The following is a 22,203-nucleotide window of genomic DNA, read 5'->3' on the forward strand; positions in this document are numbered from 1 at the left end:
ACTTTTAAACACACGTCTATATGAGGATCTGTCAGGGAGGGAACAAACAGCAGGGTAATCCTGCAAAGCAAAGCAACATTTTAGAATGTGCAATACTGTGTGTGTACTGTATCTGTACAGTATCATACACTGTCAGTCAGTTGGGTTGTGGTGGAAAATGCATGATGCATGAAAAACACCCTGGTCACACACCACCAACACACACACACACACACACAGAGAGTCCGTGCCTGGATTTAACCCAGCAAATAGGAGCATGGATATTATCATTTATTTTCTCTTAAAGGTCTTTTTGTAGCCACTTTTTATGCTTCCTTTGCATCCTTCTGTGTTACTTTAATTATTTTATATGAAATGTGCTTTACAATAAACAACACACCACGTCCCGTTGTTGTTAGAAGGATGTTAATCTGTTTCAGAAAGCACCAATCATCGGCATCAAGCAGAAACACATCTGAGGAGATGATGAAACTGTCCAGTGTATTATTAAAATCTGGAAGGATAGTGGGAAAGAAAAATAATTAATGTTTGTATATCAGTTTAATGTTTGGAGAATTAAGATAAAAAAACAAAACAGCAGTAGGATTTGTTTGATTTGATGTTTAAGACTTAAAGACGTTTCCACATGAACAAAGTGGAGAAACTCAGGGAGACAAAACCACAGAGCAGCTCTCAGAAAACCCCTCATCAGTAAATATATTCACATAAAGGACTTCAGTTTGCTACAGAGCATGAAAACTGGACTCTTGAGCTGGAAGAAGGTCATCATGTGGTCTGATGAGTCCAGACTGACCCTGTTTCAGACAGATGGAGCGTCAGGGTGAGAAGAGAGGCAGAAGTAATGCAGACATCATGTCTTCTGTCTAATGTACAAACCTGTGGGGGCCGTCTATGATCTGCAGCTGCAGATCAGGTCTAGGATCAGGTTTGGTTCAAGTCTAGGATCAAGTCTAGGATCAGGTCTAGCATCAGGTCTAGGATCAGCATCATTTTATGTCTCAATAAATGAGGTCATCTGATACCTGAATATACTGAATGAGCAGGTTTTTCCATCTTCCTGAAACCACGACCAGGTCTCACCAGGATTCATGGGGCTCAGATTGTGACACAGCGGTTCAGGGAACAGGTTATGGGTAGCCAACCATTACTTATGTAGCAATGGGGACGTCACCTGATGAACTAAGAAGTACCTTGCTCTATTTCTCTAATATATTAATGTATAAATATATGCCAATATTGCCATCTGTCTTTCCTGTCGTCTCCACCCCAACCAGTCGAGGCAGATGGCTGCTCTTCCTGAGCCGGGTTCTGCTGGAGGTTTTAAAGGGGAGTTTTTTCCTTCCCACTGTCGCCGTATGCAGCTCAAGATGGAGGATTGGATCCAAGTCATGACTCGATGCAATCAGCTGATTTCTATTATAGGATATGTATGAAAGGGCTTGAAATGATGTGTATGTTGATTCGTGTCCTGTGAAAACATTTTTGTGAAGTGGCGCTGTACAAATAAAGTTGAATTGAATTGAATAGAATTTTCACACATGACTGATCCACCAGAGTCCAGACCTGAACCCCATGAAGAACCTTTGGGATGTGCTGGAGAAGGCTTTGAGCAGTGGCTGGACTCTCCATCATCAGTACAACATCTTAGTGAAACATAAAAGCAACTGTGGGTGGAAATAAATGAGTTTTCTGGCAGAGAATAACTTCCATCAGTGTTGACTGGGTGCTTCAATGTCTTCATAACACACTCAGAAACACCTCCCAGCACCCTAATTTCCACCTCAACACAAATGAGTACAAATGTTCCTCCTGAAACTTCTTTGCTGAAACTAAACAGTCTCACTAATAGTGTCTTCACTTTATCTGAGTCTGGCACCGCCTTGGCCCACTGACCCTGTGCTCTAATGAAGTAGAAAATAGCCGTTAGCCGTGTGTTCCCAGCTCCTGACATTGTCCAGAATGAGACGTTCTACTCTGGATGCTCTACTAGTTTATCATTTTTCCTCCATGTATATTTATGAATTTTCCCTCAGCTGTTAATCAAAGAAAATCTGTTTCATGGAAAAGCATTGCAGTTGGGACTTTGAGGTGGTTTAAAACTGTAGTTTGACAGTATGACACAACATATTTATCATGTAATCAACAGTAACAGTAGTCAGTAAAGCTGGGGACATGAGAAGATGGCTTACTGAGGTGTAGCATGCCGATGCAGATACAGTTAGCACTCCAAGCTCTGTTAACTGCTCACTGGTTCTGTGATGTTACCATAAGGCTGTTTAACTACCGCGCAGCCTCCTCTGTAGTTACACCAAAGCTTTTCTGCTTCGTTTCATTTGCTACTCACACACACACACTTTAGTTTTAAGAACACTACAGCAAGTCTTAAAAATGGTTGAGAAGGTGACACTTAATGATTCCCATCAAACAACAAGACAATAGTGGCAACAAAGCAAGGAATTTCCCAAACGGCAGTGTGACCAACCTCACACAGGTAAGGAAAATACGGAATTAACTGTGTTTGCTTTTTATGCTTAATGTGCTTCAGTCCACTATATTCTCCAAATAAATCTTCAGTTATATCAGAAACGCTCGCCTGGTTCCCAATCGAGCCATGCACAATCCCTTCTCTGTTCTACTGCATGAGAACACGACTGCATGAGAGGTTTAGCTTCTAGTGCAGAAGCAGATGGAAGGTTACCTACCTGTGGTGCAGGAGTGTGAACGGGAGGAGGCCACAACCCACGGAGAGGAGGCATGAACAGGGAGAAAGACAGAGAAGAAGACAAAACATCAGGAACAGTCAAAATAAGGAAAATAAGTTGGTATAATTCTGGCTGCAAGTATGTCTTCTTCTTATTATTATTATTATTATTATCATTGTTATTATAATAATAATAATAATAATTATTATTATTATTATTAGTAGTAGTAGTAGTAGTAGTAGTAGTATCCTGTGGGGGTTGCTGTGGGAGCATTGCATACCGGACCCCTCTGCACCAGCAGTCCAGTCCCTGGTTGCCGGCAGACCAAGTCAGATAAACCTCCAGTAAGGGTTGGACTCAGCCATGGCTGCACTTTGTCTCTGTTTCTGTTCATAACTTTTATGGACAGAATTTCTAGGTGCAGCTGTGGTGTTCAGGGAATCTGGCTTGGTGTCTTCAGGACTGGGTGTCTGCTTTTTGCAGATGGTTCTGTTGGCTTCATCGGGTCATAATCTCCAGCTCTTGCTCGAGAGAGTCACAGCACTTCCAATCTAAGACCATGGTTCCCAGCTGGAATAGGGTGGATTGTCCTCTCTGGGTCGGGAATGAGGTCCTGCCCCTAAGTCGAGGAGGTCAAGTATCTCAGGGCCTGTTCAGGGAAGGATGGAGCGTGAGATCAACAGGTGAGTCGCTGAGGCGTATTCAGTAATGCGGACTCTTCGCCGGTCATTGAAGAAGGCGAATCAAAAGACAAGGCCTTTGATTTACCAGTTGACATATGTTCCTACCCTCCCCTAGGAGCTGTGGGTCATGACTGAAAGAACGGGATCACGTATACAGGCGGCTAAAAACGTGTTTCTTCCGCAGGATGGCCGGGCCCTATGGGTGAGGAGCTTGGTCATCCGGGAGGAGATCAGAGTAGAGCCGCTGCTCCTCCGTATCAAGAGAAGCCAGTTGACGTGGCTCGGGCATCTGGTCAGGATGCCTCCTGGACCTCCCTGGTGATGGAAATGAGACCCTGGGGAAGACCCAGGACTCGCTGGAGGAACTATATCTCTCAGCTGGCTTGGGAACATCTCAGGATCCCCCCGGATATGCTGGCAAAGTCTGGACCTTCCTGATTAGGCTGCTGCCCCAGCGACCCAACCCAACCCGCATAAAACAGATGGATTGATTATTGTCATTAGTATTATTAGTATTATTACATTTTTTAAAAGTATTTTTATTAATTAGATTGTAATTAATAATTCTTTTATATTAGACTGTGTGGAGAACTGACATGTAGAGGAAGAAATCAGGATGCTTGGACTTGGTTTGCTTGGTGAACCAGTGATTGTTGCTCATGATGTGTGGAAATGCAAGAGGTGCTGCACAGACACAGAAGAATAAAAGAATGACGAAGCATGCCAACACACAGCTGTCAGTGTTTGTGAGCGTCAAACAAACACTTCAAAGCCAGAAGCTCCTCCAGCTTCGATTGAGCGATATTTCTCGGCACTTCTGCCTTTTTTCCTTCCTTCCTTCTCTTCTTCTCTTACTCTGTTCTTTGAAGCCATGCAGGCATGTGAATGAGTCTCATGAAGATATGTTTTGTTGTGGATAAATCTTGTGTTATGACTGAAGGCATGTTTCCAGCACGGGAAGGATCAGCTGAGTGGTTGCTATGGATTCCTAAAATAACACAGCCTCTTCCCTCAGCGACGTTACACAGAAAGACACTTTTTTCATGTGTTATTTTTATTGCACGAGTTTCTTTTCTGAAGTAAACTTCGTACTTTGTCTCCTTTCCTCTCTTTCACTTCTCCCCCATATGTAAATATGTGTCTTGTAAGTGCTGGGACGTGACGTTGGACAGGAACAGCCCGTCCACAGGGGACGGCCGGAGTGGAGAAATGGAAAGAGATGGAGAGGACAGAGTCACCCAGCGGAAGAGGAGAACAAACCTAATTCACCTTTAAGGACAACACTACGGGCACGTTGTTTTTGAGCCACTCTTTGTCACGCAACATTTGTGCCCTCCTCTTCCTCTCCTTTTGTTTTTTGGAACTTGTGACATCTACTCTATCTGCGTTCTGCAGATATGAGGAAACAAAATGCATCCAGACAACTTCATGCAGATTTTTTCTGCCTGAAACGTAAAGAAAATCCTAAATAATCACTGACATTGTCTTTCAGGTTTATTTAAAGTTAAGCCTCAAGTTTTGGTTCTTGTATGTTTTCAGCGAGGCTTTTTGCAGCACAAAGTGATGGGTGAGGTGTCTCTTTTAACAACAACTCAATGAGCAACGCAGCAACATATCAGTCCCGAGGTAGCTCCACCTTAAAGCTTCCACTATCCTGTTTCACTTTCTATTTATCTTTAAATTAAAATACGACTGACAACCTATAGAACTTATATGAAGCTGTAGATGTCCCGACTAATAGCAGTTTTATGTAAGATGCATTGACTTTACACTTCTACATTTAAATAGTGACTGTAAGTCACGTGCACTTCCTCTACTTCATCAGGTGCGCCTGTTCAACTTCCTGTTGACTCAAATATCTAATCCGCCAATCACATGGCAGCAACTCAATACATCTAGTCATGTAGACATGCTGAAGACGACTTGCTGAAGTTAAATCTGAGCATCAGAATGAGGAAAAACAGGGGATTTTTAGTGACTTCTAATGTAGGTTGTTTGTTGGCATCGGCATCTAGTAGGGGTGGGAAAATTTAATCGAAAAAATTGAATATTGGAATCGATTTTTTTGTTCAAAAAAATGTTTTTTTTTTTCAAATAAATAAAAGCAATCCATTGTCATTTTTTTGTTGTTGTTATTTTTATTGTTTTTATTGATCTCTTTACTTTTCTTCTTGGGTATTATAGCAGCAGAATGATGGTCTGGCTACTGTGTTGAAATGACGAGCAAAAAAAAAAAGTTTTATACATTTGCCTTTTTTATTAAAGGGAGAGTATGTAAGATTTCAAGGCGATTCTTTCCACCAACAGGTGGCAAACACCAGGTCGTGAGCAAAACCACAAAACTGCTACCTCCACAAACGACCACAGGTTGGCAGTAATGAGCAAAACTCCCCCCTCACCCCTCCTCCTTGCCAGCTCCAATGAGGGCAGGAATCGCTTGTGAGCTGTAGCTGAGAGCCGCTCTGCAATAAATGAGCTTATACTCCCCCTACTGGTGGAAAAAAAGGTACTTTTTTTTTTTTTTTACTGGTCAGAAAACATTCAAGAAGGGTCTTTGTCATTAATTAAACTTGTAATTTAATAACGAATCAAATATGGACAGACTGGAACCTACATGTTTTAAAAAAAACTATTCTATATATAACTATATCTAATTATGATTGTAGTTATTCTTTAGTTAATTTATTTTGAAAATATTGAAAATCTTACATACTCTACCTTTAACATACAAAAATCAGCAAAATCAAAGAATTGTGAGAATCGCAATTTAAATAGAATCAGCACCCAAAAAATCAGAATCAAATCGAACTGGGACAAAAGCATATCGTCACAGCCCTATCATCTAGTGGTCTGTGCCTTGGTGTTATCTCATTTGTTGACCATCCAGCAGCGAGGTGAAGCTGATTTCACAGTAACAGGGACATAATACCGTTATAAGAGACACATGTACAGTGAAATATAGCAGTATTATATTAAAATACAGTTCCAGTCAGCTCTTAGCTGGCCTCTCATATTACGGGGAGACTCTTGCGTTGTGCACGGCAGCAACATGCATGTAGTCAGAGTCGCTGCTCCCACTATGCACACTAAATGCTGGGGGTGCCTCTCGCCCGATGATTGCTGGGATAGACTCTGGAATCAGCGGTTGAGAAAATGGATGGATGGATGGACGGATGGATGGATGGAGGGATGGATGAATGGATGGATAAATAGTGTAGCATCATTTTTCTCAAAGGATAGAGAAGCTTATTTGCCTACTTTGGGTTGCCATGGCACCCCACCCATTAAAAATTTTTTTTTAAAAAATCCTCCTTGGACATCCGTCCCATGCGGATTCTTCATCTTCTTTTCACACACATGCAATGACAGACATGAACTTAACTTCCAGCCAGTCACAGATCCTGTATGTGCCAATGCAGTCGATTTATTCATTTTATTTTGGGGATTATTTTTATTGTTATTTTCTCTTGTTGGCCATTGACCCATGTTCTTGAGAGATTACATGAGGTGCTACTCAACGTTGACCTTGTATTGCTCATTATTGTTGGGAAATTCTTTGGGTCCAAATTGAATCTCGATCTTGTGATTGCTAGCAATATTTCCTGTTACCACACTCCACTACATTTACACTGTAATCTTCTTTACCATTGCTAAAAGGGTTACAGATGTTATTAAAGTTAAAGCTGGGGTAGGTGATGTTGGGGAGCTAGCAAGATGTGGCGCCCTGTCTTGGCTCCTCCCCCTCTGGTTCTGCTCCTTACGTGATCCAAGGCTTTTTTTTTCGCAGCAACGATTTTCTCTTTCTCGGCTGTTTAGCAGGAGGAGGCAAATAAACCGAGCCGGGTCGGGAAATCCTTCCTGCATTTTCTCAGCCATGTATACCTTCCGAGTTTCTTCTTCATTATTTTGTATTTTCATCCTAACACGCTGTTTATGTGCAGGGTGTGGCTATCAGGTATGCGCTGCTGGAGGGGGAGGAGGGGAGCTGGGAGAAGAAGCTAGCGAAGTATGAGAGTGAACAACTTCATTTGGGTCCGATTGTTTGGATTGGTCAGAGTTTTTACAGATTTACAGTAAACTGAGGGGTCTAACTATATTTCTTATTGCATAAACACATTTGCCTAAAAAGGCAACATTTTTTCAATTTAAATGTATTTTAGTGTGACTAAATCAAATAATAGACACATTAATACTGTAAATGTTGCAGGATTGAATGAACTGTCAGGGACACATTCAACTGTTTTTTGGCAACATTCATTTAAAAATTTAAAAAAAAAAAAAAAAAAAAAAAAAAGCCAAAGTTCAACGCAAGCAAAAGTCTTCCAATCGCCCACATTTTTTTTATTCTTAAAGAGAATTTATACAGCTTTCCTCCACTTAAAGGGAATATATACAATTTTTCTCCACATAAAGGGCATGTACAACATTCATTCAGAACACAATGTGTTTTACACCTAATTATTTTGGTCAATTACCTGGACATGGAACTCTAAACAATGAAAACAATTCAGTGTGCTCAACCTTCACTGATGTCTGAAAATGTACTTAATTGCATTTCTATTCAAAACAGCAGAAAAACAAACCTAAAGTGTCACTTTAGGTACCTCCAGTTCCAGCTATTGCTAACTAAGAGACAACCGCATGTTATAGTACTTTTAACTTTTTATATGTTTTTATTCAGATGCTTCATTAATAGACATCAATATCAGGCAGCATACCAGGGTGTGATCAGCTAATGGCAACTTTGCACATTTCGTTTTCAGCCTGGTAATGAAGCAGAAGTGTCCATCTCCTGCTCTGCCTGGGAGCTGGGCGTTGAGGCATGAGGGCCGAGGCTCTAGTTCAGAGGTGGGGAACCACGAGGGCCACCGTCCTGCAAGTCTTAGGATTTGCAGATTAAAACACCATCTGACATCTATCAGACTTTATAAACAGACTCTGAACAAGCTTTCTAATAATCCATGGAATTGAGTCAGGTGTGTTGCAGGACTGCGGCCCTGGAGGACCGGAGTTGCCCGCCCCTGCACTAGTTGCCAGTTTTTGGCAGAGGGGTCTGTGGCAGCACCCGTGGCACACTGAAAAGAGTAAACAATACGTATTTCACGTCAGTCTCTAATAACACCAGAAAACGCAGCTAGATTTGTCACTAATTGCCTTTTTGAACTGGAGTTGATAACAGAGTAAATATGTTCAGCATGATACGGAAGCCAGACCATCATTCTACGGTCACGATGCTGAACAGGACAGGTTTAAAAAAAAAGAGTTTAAGGATGAAAACGTGGAAACACGCTAAATATGGTGCTAACGTTGCTGTGCTAGCATTGCTGCCCGAAGGCCCATTTATGCTCCCTTGTGTACATAAGTGTGGACATCCTCATACTTCCATGTTTTTTTTTACGTTGCCATGGTTGCTGAGTCAGCTCATCCACTAGAGGGCAGTGTTGAGAACGGTTCTGTATTTTGACACTGGATGGCAGCAGTAATATGTGTTATAAAGTTAGTTCAAACCATCTAAACATACCAGAACAAGTTGAATAATAAAACCAGATCATTTTTTTTGTTGTTTTCAACATCATCTGCATCCCCTCCCCCATCTGCTTTTTATCTGGCGGTTTCTAAGTCATCTTCTTCCTGCCTGTTCCTCTTCTTCTTCTCTGGTATGTTCCTTATTAAAGTTAAATATATAAAGACTATTTAACTTTAATAAATAGATTTAACAGCTACTCAGACGTGACTTCCTTAGCTGATGACTTCTATGTCTGGTCCCACAATAAGCACCATCAGTCATACATGTTCACAAGCAAACATACACACTGTAGAGGTTACAATCACATTTAAAGCACACAGAATGTTCTGCAGGTTGGTGAGTACACACAAATGTCGGTTTGCCTCCACGCTGCAGCGGGATAACCTCCTCTTTTCCTCCTCGTTCTTCCTCCTCTCATTACTCCCTTTCATCTCAGAAATGTCAGCCTTCTCATTGATGCACCGCTTCACATATGCTGCACCACTTGGCATTTAAATATCATTGTTGAAGCACATACCTGAACCTCACAGCTGCTAAAAATGCTGAGTTCATCTGAAAGATCTAAAGAACAGCAGGCCATAGGTAACCATATAGAAAGTGTGTGAAATCAAAGAATGACTGGGATTGCAGGAATCAAGTTTTTAATCCTTATAAAAATATTATACAGTTTACACTCTTGTAGCGCACAAGTGGAGATTTTCCTGAAAAGGATCCAGAGATCCCAAATTATCTCCATGTTTGTGATGATCTGTGTTATTCCCAAACAAAACTGGACATAGTTGTTATGGAAAACGAAGGTTTCAAGAGGTTTTCTGTATCATCAGACTCCTTTAGAAGCATGTCTGCATGTGTCTATTATCCAGCCTGATAAAAGCATAAACAAAGACAAATAAGCGGTAAACAAAACCTTTCTACATGCAAAGATGGTTGAGATAGCAAAGCTTCCTGCTGCTGCTGTGGAGTTTCACAGACATGTGGGAGAAAATCTCTCTGCAACCTGTTTTAATGCATAAAGTGAAATCCAATTAAATTAGTAATATAAGGAATATCTGCTCTATGTGACAGATGGTTGCCTGGGCAACATGATTTTTTTTATATTTTCTTAATTTTTCAGACTTGATTACTCATTTCTGGTTTCATATTTTTATTGGTCTCTTATGATACTCTGTTACCGTTTATATGCTGCTTGTAAACTGCGGTCACAATGAAAATACAAGCTAAAATCAGCACGGTTTCTGTGTTTGGGGGGAGGGGCGAAGGGGGAGGATGAGAATGAAAAATGGGGAGATGTAAAGAAAAAGAATGGTGGAGATACCATGAGGTTCATAGGTGAACAAACCTAGAAGCACTCAGAGATTGCAGACCCACCAAGCCAGTGTCTGTTTTTGCCAGTGACTGGGAATTATGTTTGAGTTAGAAGCTCAGATGACTAAATTATCTCCTCAGTAAATAATCTTTTAAACATTCCTGGATCCAGATGATGATCCGGATCCACCTCAGTTCTATTCACCTGTTCCATTTCTGAGATTTACTGAAGATCTAAACAACATTGAGTTATGTTATGAACAGAAAGACAGACAGATAGACTGACTGATTGACAGAGGTGAGAACATGGTTTCAGTAAAAAAGCTGCAGGTATGTTATATGAGTAAATATGTGAAGCTTTTTTGATGAAATCATTTTATTATGTCAGTATTTATGATAAAAAACTAAACATGATTTAAATTCTGTCATAAACACTGAGAATCTCTACTATATTATGCAAATCATCACAAATTTTTACCCATTTAAATGTAAAGATGATTATGGGATGAATCCTGTTGAAACTGCATGTTAAAGCACATTAATAATCAATAATCCACAGAATAATCCTCTCCAGCTTCTGAAAATGATGATTGATTCTATTTTTATTTCCAGCTATCTTTTTCACTTTAGCCTAAATATTGTCTTTTTTTCCACAGCAAACAGTGTTTTTCTGGATCATTTACATAAAGGGGACTTCACACACGGCACCGAGGATGTTCAATGCCGCCCATCCATACTGGGCTTCTTACCACCGCATGTAAGATGTTCCAGATCCACCACTGACTGCATCAGCTGGGTTATATATCTGCTAATAGCTCATACATGAGCCCTATCAGTCACAAGTCACCTGTTTAACTTCGACATTCCTCTGACTTTTGTTAGCCGCAGTGTGAGCAGGAGGAAGATGACTGAGACACAGAAAACCTGGCACTTTACCGTTTTAATGACCACTGATGAGACAGAATGGAAACACATGGTATAAAAACACATGAAGGAAAATCAGCACATTCACAAGAGCATAGACATTTAAATGATCTCCGATGTCATCATATAGTCACTGATGTCCAGGCAGCTACATCAGTGTGTGAATAGACTGTGTGTGTGTGTGTGAGAGAGAGAGACAGAGAGACAGAAACAAAGGCAGCCCAGTGCTTTGTGCTTTGCCCTTGTTGAAGGCAGAGATGAGATGTGTCTATACAGAGATGGTGACATCATTCTTGGCAAGCGGCTCCGGGGAGACTATGGTACCTTGACCAGGGACAGATTCGCCCAATCAAAACATGAGCTACTGTATCAGTGTGTGCACGCGAGAGGCATCCTGTGACCACTTTGGTGTGCACACGCTTCCCACAGCTAGTCCTTAATCAAAGAGAGGAAGGTCAGCCCACACAAAGTGTGTGTCTTACCTCGACTGTGCACAATTCGGTTTCATTCTCTCTGACTGACTTATCTGTGTGATTTATTGTCTGTGTGTGAGTGTGTGTGTATGGACATGTGTGTAAAAGTGTGTATGCACAGGACAAAAATGGAACATTGGGGGAAAAAAAGCCAGCTGAGAAAGGTTTAAAAAGTGCAAGTAAAAGCTGGAGATAGTGAAGGTATAAGACCGAGTAAGTTCTTTCTCTGTGTGTGTGTGTGTGTGTGTGTGTGTGTCCATGGGCGTAAAAGCAATGGAGAGAGTGCCCAGTATGTGTTTGTGTGAGAAAGTGCTGGGGGTAAGGTGAAAAGGAAAGAAACAATGCAGAGTAAAGAGTAAAGCAGAGGGAATGCTGGGACATGTATGCCTTATGTAACATCCAGGTCAGAGGTCGACTCCTTCAGAAACATTTCAAACACATCTGGATTAAATAATAATTACAACCACAACTCCAAACAAACGTTTGGAGGCTTTGTATTTATAAGAAGAATACAATGCAATGATTTGCAGATCTCATGAAGACATGATTTATTCTCAGTACAACAGAAACATCAGATCACATGTTGAAACTGAGACATTTTATCATTTCATGGAAAATCTGAGCTGATTCTGAATCTAATGGCTGTAAAAAGTTGTTCCAGGATGATGTTTAGCATCGTTAGCATCTCCTCTTCTTCTAACATCTGGAAACATCTGGGAAGTGAGGAGAGCAGCTGCTGGAGTTTCAGGAGAGGAATGTTGTCCCGTTCTGGTCTGATGCAGGATTCCAGCTGCTCTACTGGACCTTGTTGCTGGATTTCTGCTTCCATGATGCTCCAGATGTTTTGTACTGGTGAAACTGGACTGCAGCAGACCAGTTCTCCTGTTCCACCATGCTGCTGGGATGATGCAGGATGTGGTCCAGCATGGTGGAACCTGCAAGGTCTTCCCTGAAAGAGACGTTGTCTGGATGGGAGCAGATGTTTCAGCATTGATGGAGCTTCCCAGATGTGGAAGCTGCCCACGCCATCGGCACTAATGCAACCCCATCCCATCAGAGATGCAGGCTGATAACAAGCTGGATGCTCCCTCTCCTCTTTAGTCTGCAGGACACGCCGTCCATGCTGTCCACAAACTATTCCACATCTTCATCCAGGTTTCCACTCAGAACATTTTAAATGAGCTTTGGTCCAGAGAAGACGGCGTGTTTCTGGATCCTCTTCACATATGATGGAGCTTTAACCTGCAGGTGTGGATTTCAGCCTGAACTGGGTTCACACTGGTTTCTGGAAGCTTCCTGAGTCCATGCACTGGTTTCCAGTAGAGATTCATGTCTGCCTTTCATGCAGAAGATCACCAGCATCCAGTTTTCACCATTGTTTTTGTCTCGTGTGAAAACATTACATCTGCTACAATTTCTTTTAAACCAGGTTTGAAAACTATTTCATTTGCCACCATTTTTAATCCCGTGAAGCCCGACATGACATGTTTGATAAATACAGTTTCTGAGACTATTTGTATAACTTTATACTAAATCAGGAAGCAGAAAATGACCCTATAACTGGCTGGGAAAAATTCTCATCAAGTTTCAAACAATTAGCCTTTAAACTGATGCAAATATTGAGAATGAAAACTACTTTTTGAGGTTAAACTCAAACTTTAAAGTTTAAAGTTTTTGATTTTAAACTTTAAACTCAAAGTTTAAAGAGTCTGGAAAATATATCACCACTTTACTGATTAGATGTAAAAATCTTTTATTTAGGACCAGCTACCATCTAGGACAAAACGATTAGGTAAAGTCTCAGGCAATGAAAGGAAAAACTGATCTATATTGACTGATATACTGCAGGCCGGGTAGGCATCGGCCTGCAGAGTAAACAAGACATTTCATCAGCTTTATGCTCAAAGGACTACACATTATTTTAATATTTCCAACCTTTCTAATAACTCTGTAGAGGCCATATTAATCAGAAATGAAAAGACATTGCAGAAACATTAATCTTGTACAATAAAAGATTTATTGGACCATCAGGAAGTCCATTAAAAAAAAAAAAAAAAAAAAAAAAAAAAAAAAAAATATATATATATATATATATATATATATATATATATATATATATATATATATATATATATATATATATATATATATATATATATATATATATGTATATTTCCGAGATTCAAAAATACCAGAAAGCTGCAGGACAAGCAGGCAGAAGTTTGGACGACTTGGAAGAAAACAGAAATTTCACTCAAATCTTTTCAGTTTTGTTCATATAAAACGTTTTTAAAGTGGTTCAATACGTTGGGAAAACCTGTGCTTTCAGGGGGTTTATATAGATGCAATCCTTCCCACAGTGGAATAAATCATCATACTAATAATAACTTATGTTCTTTCACAGCCAGTTGTCTAAAAATAGCCGCATCGCAGACAAACGGCTTTGAACTGACTTCATCTCTCAGAGCTCAAAGTCTTTATTTGTAGGCTGTCAGAGACGTTTAATGTTTGTTTTGTCAGAATAGCATGAGAGATGTTTTGTGGTCATTCATGTGACTTCTGGTTTCGCAGCGTTCTGTCTTTGCGTGGCCGAACAGCTCTCTGTGTCTTGGTCCAAAGACACTGTTTTCACACTTTTCTCACAGCTTGAACTGCAGCATCACACAGTGACATCACAGGAGAGGACTGAGGTGTGATGTCAGGCTCGCGGTTTGCTGGATGTTTCAGCCGGAGCTTTAATAGTTTGACATTACGGCTCCTACTACTTTAAAGTCAGGTTATTATTTATTTACTTGAACACAGACAATAATTTTACACACAGCTTTAGTATTAACTGGCTTTCTGATAATAACTGTAATAAAAGACATGTTTTCATTTATATGAATTCATGATTTCATCAAAAGTGGCAGGCTGCAAAGACATGCTAACAAATCCCATACTGTGTACACATAGCTGCATATTAGAGGTTTAATATGATATTCTGTCAGTTCTGAATATTTCATGCACAAGATGAAACTCTTATTTACCTTCTTGGTTTTGTTCCGGAAGCTGTACTTTTTTTTAGTTCAGATTAGTTTAGTCACAGATAAATATTTATCATCAAACAGAACACACAGAATGTTATATTTTTATCAAATGATAAATGTCAAAATATATCTTTTTATGTCTTTTAGAGATTGTTTTTTTTTATTTGTTTGTTCCATTCTATAAATAAAACTTAAAAATGTTGACATGATGAAGATGTTTTTACTTGTTGACATTAAAGTTGGAAATAATCTAAAACTTACTGCGTAGTTATAATAATATAACAAATCAGCTCATGTTGTTCAAAGGACATCGTGAACATTTTCCTGTCGGGGTTTAATCAGTATTTTCTGCTTGGATTGATGCTACTGGCTCATTGATCATTCTATCGATTAAAAGTCTGAGTTTAGTCTTTAAAGTTTGCATGAATCTATTTTCTTTTTATATCAAAAAGTCATTAAAATGAGAAAGTTACTCATGACCCCCAAAGAGAATGAACTCATTTTGCAGGTGTGACTTTCTTATCAGAAGTTTCCATTCTTTCCACCCTGCATGTCCACCTGAACAGCAGGCAGAAAACAACTCATTCTGCAAAAGTTGCAACATTGTGTGAAATGTTAATGAAAGCTAAATGCAAACATCTGCAAATTCCTCGTGTTTTTACTCACAAGAAGATAAAAACTCTACCAAACGTTCAAACAATGAGCCATTTTCAGAAAGCTCTTGTTGAACTGCATGACAGCTAAATGTGTCTAAAGCACTGAGACGAGGCATGATGAGCATCCTGTGTTCTTTGGTTAACATGCAGAAGATACGTACCCGTCTGCAACACTAACACACCACCTCTTCATCCTTAAACTGCTGTAATCTCACCTCATCAAGCTGTTTGTTGTATTCGTGCAAATGTAGCTTTTGCACATGACCTGCTAACGTTTACTTTAGCTCTTACAGTGTGTTTATATACACACCTGTTCAATAAAGTCTGAGAGACCATCAGTTTGAGAGACCATCTTGTCAGTCGGGGATGCTACGGCTTCTGCAGAATCTATTTCTGCTTTGCTGAAAGCAGAGGATGGGGAAATCTTCTGCTCTTCCAGACTTTTAGTAGGAAAAATGCAAACAACAAATGCAGCTATTGTTTACTGGTTAGTTTAACTGGACAACAATAGAATATCTCATTTAAAACCCAGCAGGTCTGTGTTGTACAGGAAGAAGTGTAGGTGTGATTAAAGTCAAAGAGAGGTTTAAATATTAGTTTTTGTGCTGTTAGATGAGTCCTAATGTAAGGCTAATGAGTTTGTCTAATCCATCATATGTCTGATGCTGTATGGAGCGTCCCTCCACATAGAAAATATGACTTTGTAGAGTTGTAGACCCAGATGAGCTAAACTCATGAAATGTTGTGTGTCTTGCCAGCTGAACAAACTCTGGAGCAACGATGAAAAGACGTCAACCTTCAAGCAAAAAAGTATGTCTGTATCTTCTACACATATGTATTAAAAAGGTAAGGTCTCTTTGCATTTACTAGTTATGTAACAATGCATGAGTCTACCAATACACTGATTTAATAAGTATCAATCATAGACTGTATATAAAAGATGGGCGGAGCCTCCGTGACGTCACCCGTAGGTTTCTGAGGAGCTGGACTGAAGCTCGGTGGGCGGTTCCTACTTGGCAACATAACGCATCGTCTCTCCAGGAAAATTAAAAAATAGCAAAGAGGTGGAGCTGAGAGGGGAGCTGTGAGCGAGGGGGTGGAAGATTGACGTCTATTGAACTCTGACCTGCCTGTAGCTAAGAGCTAACTTAGCTAACCTGGGGCTAACAGAAGCTAACCAGCTAACGCAGGTAGGTGGGCTAAAGCGAAGCCACGCTGTTAACCGGCTAAACACCGCGAATGTTCTACATTCAGACATGTTGCATAATGGATATCGGGTCAATCAAAAGGACACTTAACTTAACCACTTAACGTAGCCAAATTTTGAGATGAAATTACTTCTAAACAGAGGCGTTAGGTTTTTTAGTAGCAGGCTGTAAACATGTTTATTTCTGCTGTAAACATGTTTATTTCTGCTGTAAACATGTTTATTTCTGCTGTGAAGTTGGTCTTTTTAACATTGGAGTCTATGGGGATTTGCTCTGTTTTGGCGCCCCTAGTGGATGAAGGGGGAACTGCAGTTTTTGCCACTTTTACAAATAATTCAGCTTTAACTGCCGGTGGTTGCTGCTTGGTATTAATCCAATCCTTCAATCACAAGATCTTTAATTAAACTGAAATTTCATCAGGGCAGAATATAATTTCATACTTATGATCAAACTTGTGATTTACACCCTGAATAATGTGCTTTATTTTTTACAAATTGTACCTTTGCTGCTTTTCTTCAATAATTCATGCAGCAAAAGCTTGTATTGTTATCAGCAGGGATGTGTTTAATCATGAGAAACTTCAACAGTTTAACAGCAAAATTACAAAAGCGAGAGCGGCAGTGCAGGAGTAGTATTCTTTCTTTAATCATCATCCCAAAATAAGTTAATTTCTCTCGTTATCTCGTTCCCGTCAGCTGTGGATGCTAGTTACCTGACAACGTTCCTCCTTGTTTGTAACACTTTGTCACAAGCTTATGAAGTGTTACAAACAAATGAACAAATGTGCACCATTGTTGATCATGTTCCATTCTCATCTTGTTCTTTCTTTTTTGTTCATTTGGCTTAAATGTCATAAAACCTCATAGATTAGCAGGAAAAGCAGATCACATCCTTAAAAGAGGAAATCCAACAACATGCTGCAGTTTGTAAGTTATGTCGTTGTCAAAGTCTACCAGTCCATCTACGTTTACCACATGGTGGAAATCACAGCGAGAATTAATGTAAAAAACATTTTTTAATGTTTCATTTTGAGTCTGGAAGTTTCTTTTTCTCTTTTTCATGAACCAAAAGCTGCATTTGACTTGGATAAAAAGCTGCAATGCAAAAACAAAAGCCGGCATGTTTTCAGAAGCTTCCCATCAGAATAAATGCCACAGTCTTCATGTCATACAGCGTCGTCTCGGTGTGATTCAGCGTCATTGTTTGATTTTTAACAACAGAACTTCAGATGTTTGAGCTCTCAGCTTGATTCAGGATTAAATTCTCCATCCAGCATTGGAACAGACTTGGATTTAACTGCACACTTTTGCCACATTTGATATGCATAAAGCCATGAATATGAAAAGAGACCTTGGCTCTGTTTGCCAGGCTGCAGCTGTTCGCCCTCCACTCTGCTCAAACACACTTGACTCTTCCACTTGACTTCATAACCACACGTCTGAAAATGTGATGCTAATGTTAATCGTTACAGCCAAGTGGCAACTCTGCCACCGCCACCCACAGACGCTGCGAAAGAGACGAAGGAATACACTGCAACATCAGACATTCTTTTTCTTTTTTTTTGTTTAATTCAGTTTTCAAGCCTCAGATTTGCCATCTTAGCTTTTCCAAGCAGGTTATGGATCTAAGCTGACACTACCACACCACCTCCCCATCTGTTTTTTTCTACTGTTAAACCTGATTCATCATACAGAAACTTTTCCTGATTAATGACTCTTCTTTTCTTACACAAATTACATGAGAAATGTCATTTTTATCAAGAGACTTTTATTCAAACGCATTTGTTTTTGCAGCCATAAGAGCTGCTACCTGATGCTGCTCAGACCTCATTTTTTCTGAATCTGAAGGTGCATTTATGCTCCATGCAGAATAAGGACACGCATTTGTTTGGTTTTCAAGGGGCTTAACTGTCCGTCAGAAAATGAAGTAATACCACCGGAGTTGTACTGCTGACACAACCGCCGAAAGGAACAAACCAGAGAAGAAAACAAACAGACGTATAAACCGCCAGAAAAGAAGCAGCTGGAGAAGACACAGAAGAAAACCGAAAACAGCAGAAAAATCATGGGTTATTCTTCTACTTCTTCTGTGTTTTCATACGGTTAAAAGCTTCGTAGTGGTGCATCACCGCTCCCAAAATGTCAAAATGCGGAGTGAACGCTGAACTCAACACTGCCCTCTACTGGATGAACTGACTTAACATCCAAAGACGCTCAGGCGGCCAATCAGATGGTAGCAACTCAACTGGTCATGTAGACACGCTGAAGTCCAAACTGAGCATCAGAAAGAAGATTAAAGTAACTTTAACTGTGGCATGGTTGTTTTTCTGAGTTTTTCCAGAGAAGGTCTGAAGGTCTGAAGAAGAGAAAATGTTCAGCGAGCAGCAGTTGCCTGGACCAGAGGGTCTGGTTGATGTCAGAGGTCAGGGGAGGATGAACAGATTGCTTGGAGATGATAGAAAGACAACAGGAAGTCAAATAAGCACTGGTTCTGATGGTTTATATCTTGTTATCCATGTCTCTTATCAGCCAGCGTCTTGCCAGAGGCAGTGGCTGGCAGTGACCTACTTTGTTTAGTAGAAGTGGAGCTGTCAGTCATGCAGCGGTACCATCTGTCCTGCTTTCTTCACCATCCCGCCTGAAGGTTCCACACTGGACGCCGTTTTATTACCAAACCACTGCTCCCCTCCGGGTCCGTTTGCCAAAAACAACACCATGGAGGCCAAAGGGAGGCTTTGAGCTCGCAGCTGTAGCTTCATGCTCCGAGCAGCATGTCTGTGATCATCAACTGTCACAAACTAAACTGTAAAGTTTTCCTTTACATCCGGTGCAGCAGCAGGACGTTTTACATTTTACACCCATCAGATAAGAAAACACAGCAGGTGAGTAACAGTAAAGATCATATTACTAAACATGCAACAAAACAAAATGATCTGACACAGGACAAGAATTTCTTTTACATCAAAATGCTTAAAATTTGCTATCAAATATGAAAAAACTAATTATAGTCTTTCAACTTTTATCAGATGCTAAATATAATATAATATAATATAATATAATATAATATAATATAATATAATATAATATAATATAATATAATATAATATAATATAATATAATATAATATAATATAATTCAAGCATTTTCACTGAGATTTTTCAGGACCTTCCTGTAATATTATATTGTACATGCATACTTTAACGACATGTATGTACTCATAATTATAATTTTATTTCTTCATCTGATGATGTTGCGCTTCGTTTTCTGATATTCTTCAAATCAATGAAAGGGAAGGACCAAGACAACGGCTGCCCAAAGTTGGTCCTGCAGATATTCTGTGTATCCCTGCTCCAACAGACCTGGCTCTCATTAAATGAAACAGCCAATGAAGTTCTGCACAATGAGAGATTAGTTTGAGTCAGGTGTGTTGGAGCAGGGATACATGGAAACCTGAATGACAGCGGGCCTTGAGGACCGACATTGGGCACCCTTGGACTGTTATTTCCCTTTACCAAAGTGTATTATTACAACCTCACTCACCTGAATGATTGACAAATCCCTCTAATTTCAGTAACTTGAAGCTGAGATGTGAGTATGAGTGTTTAAAGGATGCAGCCAATCAGCTTCTGCAGCTTTTTTTTATTACAATGTGTAGAAAACAAATGAAAGTGAGTCAACAGAAGTACCCTTTACATCTTAGATAGCGAACAAAGAAAACAATCAAGGATTTATATATATATATATATATATATATATATATATATATATATATATATATATATATATATATATATATATATATATATATATTTATATATATGAAAAAATAATAGGAAATTAAAGAAAAGAAGAAAAAAGAATAAATAAATGTCATATCAAACCACTTTGTGGCTTCTACAAGTCAATACATACAAATACAGCACATTGCCAGCAGGCACAGCAGATTCCTGTGGTATATATGGGAAGAATGTGCAGTGATGCAGAATGGTATGGCAGCAGTATGAGTGGGTGTCTGGAAGCAACGATCCACAGAGAAAAGACACTTCTGACCTTGACTTATCCAGGTTAAGTAACTCAGTCAACATCACTTTTCAAGAAAACATTTCAACAAAATCTCACCCATTTATCCAAAAGCCATCATGGGGCTTCGACTTCACCAGCAAACTGCTGGATTTAGTCATTTTAATGTAAAACCACACACTGTCAGGCTGAAGAAGACACAACCGAGCCACTGTGCTTCCTGAAGGGTGTATCAGTTGATCAGGGTTGTGAGGCTGAATTACAGTTTTACTTCACAGAAATTTCCACACTCAGAAGAAAGTTGTAACTAAAACAAGAGAAATAAAAAGATGTGAATTACGTCATAGTGTGTGAAAAATGTGAATCCAAATACAGGCTAAGCAGGAGGCAGACGAGGAATTGAGGCTTTAATAGAAAGAACTGAAGAACTAACATCAACAAAACAAAGAAGACAAGACATAAATAAGGCAGTAACATGACAATGAACCTGCCACGGATAAATTAAATGAAAGGATGTGAACGCAAAGGGAGCAAGCAAAGGAAATAACTAAATCAAAACAGGTGACAAACAGCAGAGAACAAATCAGAATACATAAAGGGGAAAAAACTACAAAATAATACAAGACATAATTTATGTAGACTTAACCAACAAAAAGCCCAAAACCCAAAACTACAGACTATTACAAATTCATCCTGCTAAAAACACCACCAGCACCAAGGTTAGAGGTTATTTACAGCATCACGTGACAGCTGCACCGCCAGCAACTAGATCAACACCAGGGGTCCGCAACATGGCTAATTCAGCAACAAGAGGGCATTCCTGGAGGAAGCGCAGAAAAGAAGGGAAGAGAGAGAACAAGATACAGGAGTCCATATCAGACTGACATTTACTAACTGGAGAGAGCTCAGAGGAGAGACAGGATGAAGACGGATGCTGAATTAGTTGTTGTAAGGGGGCGCAAAGGTTAAAAAAAAATCTGCCAAAGTTTAGTGGTGTTGTTTAAGACAGGGTTGCCCATCCAGCAGCTTCTAGCTGCTTCCCTTCTCCAACACACCTGAATCGAATGGCTGAATTTCCTCGTATGTCATCCAGCTCCGCAGAGGCCTGCCAACAAATCATTCATTTGATTCAGGTCTTCACAACTTCCTCCTTCAGAAAGACAGAATTTCTCCATACATTCTCCATATTTCTAATGTTGCACACTGGCTTTTAATTGTAACAAAAAAAAAAGGAAAACAGTGTGGCGGCCTCTTTCTATTCGGCAGCAATGAAAACTGGCAAAAAGTCAATTACATCTCAGCTTTTTGTTTCAGGCTGCTGCAAGCCTCTAAGCAGTAAAACTCTGACAAGCAGCAAATATGAATTCATTTTACAGCAGCCTCACATAGAGCTGCAGATTGGCTCAGGGACTTTAAACTCCAGTATGGCTACTTTCTTCAGAAGAGCAATGCCGACTGTAACTGTGAGACGAGGAAGTGCTGGGAGGACGTTAAACGCTGACTTACAGCCTGGATTAGCCCATGTTTGAGCACAGGGCCATAAAAGTCTGACCCCTGAGCCATTTGCAACACATCACTCTCATGCAGCCTCTCGTTCACCGCCATCGCTCCACTCTCTTTCATAGGTGATTTTTTTTTTTCCTCTTTCCAACTCTTCTTCCACGAGAAAGGGAATCAAAA

General features: G+C 39.9%; 1 protein-coding gene across 1 annotated transcript in view; it reads right to left on the reverse strand.

The window, feature by feature from the left end:
* ppfia2 (PTPRF interacting protein alpha 2) overlaps positions 1-22,203 on the reverse strand; it is a gene marked incomplete at both ends in the record, with an annotated part of 217,797 nt that overhangs the window by 168,842 nt on the left and 26,752 nt on the right. The gene's annotated exons all lie outside the window — the stretch shown is intronic.

The sequence above is a fragment of the Telmatherina bonti genome (assembly GCF_933228915.1).
Source record: "Telmatherina bonti genome assembly, chromosome: 23".
NCBI lineage: Eukaryota > Metazoa > Chordata > Actinopteri > Atheriniformes > Telmatherinidae > Telmatherina > Telmatherina bonti.